General features: G+C 31.6%; 1 long non-coding RNA gene across 1 annotated transcript in view; it reads left to right on the top strand.

Annotated features, from left to right (window-relative positions):
* Positions 1-5996: 5996 nt before the first annotated feature.
* The window catches only part of LOC111087185, an 11886-nt gene continuing 8666 nt past the window's right edge, over positions 5997-9216 (top strand). Inside the window, exon 1 of the long non-coding RNA XR_002611903.1 lies at positions 5997-7814. This is a non-coding gene — a long non-coding RNA (uncharacterized LOC111087185). The remainder of the gene's footprint in view (positions 7815-9216) is intronic.

Raw genomic sequence — 9216 nt, forward strand, 5'->3', positions numbered from 1 at the left:
GCGACCCTCAGACTGCAAGTCGAGCTCTCTAACCACCTGGCCATGCTGCGCCCTCTCTATTTTTGAAAAATAGAATCAATAAACCACTACTTTTTTACGAATTTTACTCTCTAAAAAACAAACAAATACATAAAATTATATATACATGTATATATGCATGCATAACAATATATATATATATTTCGATTTCGATCTAGGTTAACAAAAAGCAGTATATCTTTATGAAATGAAAAAGGAAACTTTGGAGAAAACCGACATAAAATTTACCTTCTTTGTGATTTATTGTGTGTTATTGAAAACAGACAGATAATAAGAATTATATCAGTACACGTACAGTTTTCACGAAAGTTTCAAAACATAATACGCTTTCGTATCTCATTCTTCATCAACTAATCCAAAAATCTTAAAGTTATTTTCAGAAGTCGGCTGATTCAACCCACCAGTCAGTGGCGGTGACTAGAAACTATGGTCACGACACCACGCGGTTACTTTGAAAGGTGACGATCAAAGGCCATGCATCCTCTCTAAATGTATAAACTTGAAATTATTGAATGATATCGCAAGCCTTACAATTGGGTAAAAATAATAATAAATAAGCGCCCACGAAACCACCTATGGTTTTTGAACCATTGATCTAGTCATTGGTTTCAAAATAAATAAATAAGCACCCTGAAGCATACATATCGAGATAGTTAAGCAACAATGACTACTTTTCTTATCTAGATGTATAAAACCAGATGACATTTTAAAATAAATACTTAAGTATCGATTGATTTAGCAACTTAATAAATGTATTTAACATCTAAGTCCATATCCACATGCTATAGTTACTCATATGCAGTTTTACAAACAATTAATTTTCCTTCGGATATGCTGTGTGCTTTGGGAAAACAAGTATATGTTCACAATTTGACATCAGTGTACTTACAGGTTTTATGAAAGTTGCAAAACATATTTGCGATCTAGTATTCTTAACACCCACTTTCATCGAGTAATTCGCTGATCTCGTATTTCTTATCGTAAGTTGGCTGATTTAAGCCACAAGTCAGTTTTCTTCAAAGTTCCCTTCGTCATTTCATAAAGATATATACATAGAAAGTTATTCTTATCCAGAAATCAATAGAAAGTTTCAAGTGCCCCATATTTAGAGTTTAATTTGAACTTCCGAAAATGATCTAGTTTTATTCCCTAAAAAGTAATTTTTCAGACAATAAAGGAGAAGAGATAAAAATGTTCGTGCATTTTGCTTCATTTGTCGTATTCAAAGCACTCTTACTATTCAGTGATAATCTGAAATCGTTATAATTTTTAAAATATAGATGTATTAATATTGTATAATCGATTTTTTGTCTAATTATTCTGAAATCTTATAGCACACTTTTTCAGAGTGATCGTTTAGAAAGTTTTGATATTCCAGGTTTTACTCTTAAGACTAGTTATTGGCTTACTGAATGAGAGCTTTGTAGTAGTAATGATTAAGAATTGTCATAAATAATAAAAAAAAGAACCAGTAAAGATGAATTAGTTAAAACGGAGGTGCTGGAGCATACTAGAAAGCTTTTTTTAAATACTTTGTCAGTTTTCGAGAAATGTTTAAAGAAAGTATGCAATCTATACAACAAACGGTTCTATGATCTTCACAACACACACCGAAATACTGCTTCAATACTTAGTTGAGAGCGACATTTCTTAGTTTGGTTATACTAAAATACTTGTGTGATAGTATTTCATACAGTTAAACAATTAATTTAGTTTGTGATGTCTGTAAATATACAAGAACAATTTTTGTTATAAAAAGAACTATTGCTGCAATAACTATTTTTTTAGATAAAACATAACAATAAACAATTGCAGGTGGATTATAATGCTAAAAATTAGGTTTCGATACACACAGTGGGCAGAGCACGGATAGCTCATTATGTAACTTTACACTTAACAACAACCAAACAAAAACACTTTTACTAGCAAGAATATCCAAATCAACTTACAAAAAATCAGGTTTCGATACACACAGTGGGCAGAGCACAGATAGCTCATTATGTAACTTTACACTTAACAACAACCAAACAAAAAACACTTTTACTAGCAAGAATATCCAAATCAACTTACACACTACAGACCGCCCCCAATGGCACAGCGGTATGTCTGTGGACTTACAACGCTAGAAACCGGGTTTCGATACCCGTGGTGGGCAGAGCATAGATAGCCCATTGTGTAGCTTTGTGCTTAACTCCAAATCAACTTACACACTACAGACCGCTCTCCACATATTTCCGTTACCCGACATATCTTTTCATTTTACATAAGAAATAGTTTTGCCTATGGAAACTACGCGTCTTATCCAGTAATAAAATTAAAACTTATTCGATGAGGAAGTTAATTGTAATAAATTGAATTTATAGAAAACTCTGGAAATATATCTTCTTTTACTTATTCATGAATAGAAAATGGGTTGTTTGATTGTTTATAGTTCAGCACAAAGCTAAACAATGGGCTATCAGTGTTTTAGCCGCCACGGGTATCAAAACACGATTTTTATAAGTATTTGTCTCTGGCAATAAACTAGGTAGCACGTATATTCATATAATTATACATTACGCATAAGTTTTTTTTTTTTTTTTTGCTTTATATATATTGTTAATCATTTTTAAATGAAGTTTATATAGTTAGTTACTGAAAAAATTCCGCTAGTGATATTTTTTGTGTTCACTGAAAATCTAAGTGAAATTTTTCAGTTGCTACTATTGTGATTTTACTTGTTATCTGGAATTGAGTTTTTTGCTAATATAATCTGTTATGATTTCATATAGGTTATATAACGTAGAAAACCTTTTTATATTTATTGCCTTTAATATACGTACATTTTTACATGACTAGTTTGGGTTTAGGCACCCATGCAATGAAAACGTAAGGCTAAGGATGACATTATTCGTTTGAAATTGTAGCTTTATGATGATAGTTTTTAAATACTTCCTTACAATTTCATCCATCATTTTCGAGACACTGATCCTTACATAGGTAAGAATCATGATTTAATATTAAGAAAACTCTAAATAATTGATCCATATTAAGTAAAATTTATTATTCTTGGATGCTTTCTACTACGTTATCATGGATGGTCAACTTTGACGTGGTGAGTATCAGAAAACAAGCAGTTTTTACTTTATATATGTTAAAGATAGTTTTTATTTTGTTTTAAGTGTTCAAGGTCGCAGAATGAATAAATGTATAAATAAATAAATAAAAATTAGCATATTTTGAAAACTGTCATAGTTTTTCTTGATGTCAATGTACAGCTTTATGTTTTATATAATTTGTCCTTTAGTACTGAGTTAATTTAATATCAAAAGAAGCTATCGCAGCCAAAAATATTAGGCATGTTAAAACTTTTCAAGGGTTATTAGTTTCTCTTTTCAATTTCACCTCTGGTGAAAAAGAAAATTAATCTTTAACACATATATACATTTATTATTCAGTTGCTCAATATTCGCCATTATAAAGGCTTGAATGTGTTTCGAGCGAGTAGCCAATATTTGTGTTTTCAATATGTCGACCTGAAATTAATTTTTCGTCATATGACTCTCTTCGCATTGCACATTTTATCACTAGATATTAAAATTGATCGCTACTTCATAAGTAATGTGTCGTAATATATTACCCGTGTAAACAATTAACTTGGTAATTTGTTATTGGTCGATTTACTACCCCATGACGTTATGTCATCGGTCATTGGGTAGCACTTTTTATCTGAAATGAAGACGTGTATGAAGTTTTTTTAAGGATGCATCATCTGTTGTGAAGTGCTTATTTTATTACTTATCTTAGGTATAATGGCGGTTTTCAATATTTCGTGTTACTAATCTTCTTAAAATTGGCCTATCACACTATCATAATACTGCCTCAAAGTCATTGAACGTGGTATTCTTTTGATCGTCTGTTTTCCTCATACGGTTGCGCATGCTCAATGACATTGCTGAAATCAAAGGGAAAAAGTACAAAACACATTATCTGTTATAAAAAATATTTACGAAATCTGATACTTTATTAAACTACACGAACGAATCTACTAGAAATTTACATATACAATAAAAATTTGCAAGTTGATTCATAATTTGTTTCGCTATAAATTTTGAAGAATTTGATGTATTTTCCCCCAAACAAAATCTTAGTTTTAAAAGGGTATTTTTTACTGTAACAGAATAGTCTAGTTTTTACGAACGAAAAAAGAAAATGATTTAAAATAATTGACTATTTTGTGTTTTATAATAATACGGAAGTTATCCTAGTAAAAATGGAAACTGCAGCTACACCTGTAATATATTATGTTGATTTCTAATAGAACTGTGTGGGTTGTCTTGCACTTTGAATTTCATAATGACAATTTTTGGAATTAAAAGGGTAAACATGTAGATTTTAAATGTTTAAAATAGTAATAGTACAAACACGTAAAACAACTTGATCATTTAACTTTTAAAAGGCAAGTTAGCATATTCCATTTTACTTTTTACTTCGCCGATAATACTTTACAGTTTAGACCATCGTGCAATATGGTTTACATTTTAGGTATGCTGAATCAATTCCTTATACTTTACAATGTAAACGAAAGTAACTACAGAATTTTTAGAATTTTGATTTACATCAGTCACCTAGATGAAGGAATGGTCAATAAATTAACTTAAATTTGCAAATGATATTAAGGTCTTGGGTGTTGCTAGCTGCGAAGAGGATGCTGCTGACTTACAAAAGGATTTAGATCATTTAGTGAGTTGAGCAAATGAATGGCAGATGGGTTTTAATTATAATAAATACAAGATAATGCATGTGGGTTATCATAATTTGAATTGTAAGTATAATTTGGATGAGAATAGCTTTAACAGTGTCATTAAAGAAAGGGATCTTGGTGTAATAGTTCATTATTCTCTAAAGTCACCCAAGCAGTGTGTTATTGCTAGTGGTAGGGCAAATGGGATATTAGGTTGTATCTACAGAAATATTGAATACAAGTCTAAAGAAGTTATAATTTCATTGTATAGGTCACTTGTCAAGGCACATTTGGAGTATTGTGTTCATTCTTGAGCTCCTTACTTTAGAAAGGACATTAAATTGTTTGAAAGGGTTCAGAGAAAGGTTACTAGAATAGTGTCTAGGATGGAGGGGTTGTCATACGAGGAGAGGTTGAAATCTCTCAAATTGTTTTCTCTTGAAAAAAAGAAGAGTTAGAGGGGGATCTGATTGAGGTGTTTAAGATTGTAAAGGGAATTAATAGTGTTGATGCATCGTCTTTTTTCATACTTAACAGTGAGAATACTAGGACTAGGGGATTCAAATATAAATTTTGGCAGGGTAGGAGCCATCTTCAGTGAAGACAGTTTTATTTTTCTAACAGGCTGGTTGGGTTTTGGAATGGGTTGCCCTCGGATGTTGTGGAGGCAGTAGATTTAAGTGAGTTTAAGAGAAAGCTTGTTAAGTATATGAATGATAAGAGCTGGCTTTAAGGTTTTTTATAATAGTTTTAGTTTAGTTTAGAGGAAGGGACAGCCAAGATGGACCAATAGGTCCCATGTTTTCCCAAAACATTAGGTAATGTTATCTGTTATATCAAGAACTAGTAGCGTGCACTAACTGCATTTATTTACATTCTCATTCAAGCCCACACAATGTATTGCATATATATCATTATGTGATTGCATGTAGACATGAATTTGAAGAAATTAGCTATATATATTCTCTTCTCAGTTTTGTAAGCTATATATTTTAATGTTGTAATTTGTTTGTTAGCTAGAGGTAGTTGTGGTATTTTTAAATGATTTAATATAATGTTAATTTCATGCTGGTCGCATGACTCTCTAGTCTAGAACAAGGCTTAATTATCTACATAGGTCAGTGGAGCTTGGATAGTAGTTAGTTGAGTTAAGTTATTTCAGAGTAGAGAGTTGATGTCAATGTTTGCTGTAGAAATAAGTTAATTTTTGTTCGTGTTGTATATTATGGTTAGTGTGGCTGAAACTTAACCCTACAAGTTACAACAGTGTTCAAGCCTATAGTATTAATAATGTTAAACGTAAGTTAAAGGAGGAAATAAACCCGAATTCTCGCGGTCCTCATTTCCAAGCCTGGAAATAATATTGAAAATTTTGAAAGGTTTTTAAATCTGGGCAACGAGTTGACATAAAAATTTAATGAAGTTAAAAGATAAGTAAACAGTTTTTTTAAACATCAATTATCAGTCAAATGGACTGTTTTACCGTGTATGCACATGCATGTTATCGTCTGACAGTGACAGACACACTGCGCGGGTCCGAGAACATGATCTCCATATTTTAATTCATCTGCGGATACAGTTATTTAACCAGATAAGTAGCTGTTTTTTTTTGTTGTTGTTTTTTGATACACATTGCTAGTTTGGATATAATATTACAAAAATACTAATATTTGTATTAAGGGGTTACAATTTTGCATAATATATTATACTCTATAGGGCTTCTAGGAACATATGCGCAGGCTAGATCTTCAACCGTTTCTAGGCATCAGACACTAACATTAGAATCTAACATGTCTAATGTTAGTACCTAAACCTAATGTGTTAACTAGGTCTAGATCTAGTCTCTACTCTAGATTTGGATCCACATTATAACACAGTAAAAACTATTAAATAGATATAGGCTTAACATTTAATGCTAAAAGCCTAATCGGCCAACGTTAGGCCTGATTGTTTGTGTGTAAGACATATAAGTAGTAGTTCGGGTTATACATGTAATAGCTAGAACTTCACAATTTTGTTTCCAAAATAACGCAAGGCCTAACGATATATTGGACATGCAGCGTTGTCAAACCAAACGTAGACCAAAAGGTACAGCATCAGTCTAAAGACAGTTTTATTCATGTTAGGCCTAGATCTATTTGTTTGTAGTAATGTTAAACCTAGTTTTCCAACGATTAAATAGAAAATATATTCAATATTACATCTAGAGCTCTATTAGTATTAATGGCATTGATTTTGAATGACATCAGCCAATTTTCCTGTGGGCTAACTTATGTATCATTATATATCAAGACTTCTTGAACCTACGTGTTTTTCTGACATCATGATCATGTCAGTAGGCTTATGTCTAAATAACAAACATGAAGAAATTGTACTTGGATTTTAAGTATTTGTTCAGTTGTATTTATAGGATTCAGATATACATCTAATATCAGTAATAATAGATTGTAACTTTTTCATTAAATCTCTATCGCTTCTCACATGTGCATATCGGCGTTTGTTAGCCCTAGGCTTAGGTCTAATCTGAGCTAACGTAGTATCTCGCGATACTACGGTTATGTCATTCATGGAAAGAAAGCGATAAATATGCGTCCAGGGTTTGTGGAAGTAATATAATATGTTATAAGTCACACCAATAAATTTTCATTTAATCTTTTATGTATACAGCGTACTTAAAATCGCTCATAAATTTATGAGACGTCAAATATACCGCATTTTCATTTATCGTAAAATCAGACTTTGTGTATTAGAGCACATGCGGTACATGCATCGTATTACATCGACAGTAACTGTGTAAATCTATTTGCTTGTGTCTGGCAGTTTGCATTGTTATTTCCAAAATAATGCAAGGTTTAATAATGTATTGGACATCCAGCACTGCCAAACCAAACGTTAACCGTAATGTACGACATACGTCTTAAAAACAATTTTATGCATGCGAGGCCTAGATCTATTTGTTTGTAGTAATGAATACACAGGGACACATTTCGGCGGCCATATTGACCACGTTTGTTATGACGAGTAAACAAACCAGCGCGTGGCTTTTGACAAGGTATGGTGAAAGTGCTTAAATACCCATCTGTATGCCTTCAAATCACATGGTTATGTTAAATTATTCGAAAATTTTGTAACTTTTAAGTTAATTTTATGGAATCATTATGATAACAGAGCAGAGAAGCTAATAATTACCAGTTATACTATATTATCACCCAGTAATTACAGGCTTATGCTTTACAAATCCAGTATTATTCTTATATCAGTTATGGGAAAAATTTGTAAAGTATAATAAAAGATGCTTTGCAAAGTTATTTAACAAAGTTTATAATTTTATTGGATAATCAACATGGTTTTACTAAGGGAAAATCTTGCCTTACAAATCTTTTGACATTCTTTGAAAAGCTTACTGCGTAGATTTAGTGTCTCAGAATTTTCAGAAAGCATTTGACAGTATTAAGGTTATTTCCATCCAAATTATACTTATAATTCGAATTATGATAACCCACATGCATTATCTTGTATTTATTATAATTAAAAGTAAAACCCATCTGCCATTTATTCACCCAACTTATTAAATGATCTAAATCCTTTTGTAAATCAGCAGCATCCTCTTCATAGCTAGCAACACCAAATACCTTCATACCATCAGCAAATTTAAGTAATTTATTGACCCTTCCTTCATATGTGTCATTGATGTAAATCAAAAAGAGCAAAGGTCCTAAGATTGAGCCCTGAGGTATCCCACTTTATAAGAACTATCTGCTTTTTCCCATCCAGTCACTCTTCTATCCAACTAGCTAACTTATCTCCCACACGTATAGGTAATTGTTTTACAAGCCTTTTATGTGGCACTTTGTCAAATGCCCTCTGAAAATTCAGATACATCAAATCTGCACCTTTAATTACCCTCATCCATATAAGCAGTAACCTTTTCTGACATTTGTATTTTATCCTGTTTTAAGTCCTACATATTGAAAATATATTCTTAAACATAAACATCAGAATATAAGGAGAAGGGGCAGGTCAAAGTTATGTGGAATAGGTTTGTTCATGTACAGTCAGATGTAACATATACAGCTGGTTGTTAACTATAATATAGGCATGAAAAGCCTATTATCACCCATAAGGCTGTAGTTATCCAACTTATTTTCCTGTTAAAAAAACACAAGTGAACTAATAAATCTTACCTTTGAAAGGAGTGAGGTTTGATAAGTTGTATTTGTGTGTGGATCTCTATATTTAACTACCTGATGTCTTATGTAATAGCTGTAGTTAGGGGCAGAATTAATGAAGAGAATTTGCTTTGTTAACTTGTCAAACTTCTCTCTGAAATTTTAAGAATCCTGCTAAGACAGGCTTCATATATTTAACAATATAGCAAATTATAATGATGCATATTAATACATGTATATTATAATAACAATAAGGATTCTTAATGAATAAATAACAATACTTAA

Source organism: Limulus polyphemus, unplaced genomic scaffold, assembly GCF_000517525.1.
Source record: "Limulus polyphemus unplaced genomic scaffold, Limulus_polyphemus-2.1.2 Scaffold1851, whole genome shotgun sequence".
NCBI classification, from domain to species: domain Eukaryota; kingdom Metazoa; phylum Arthropoda; class Merostomata; order Xiphosura; family Limulidae; genus Limulus; species Limulus polyphemus.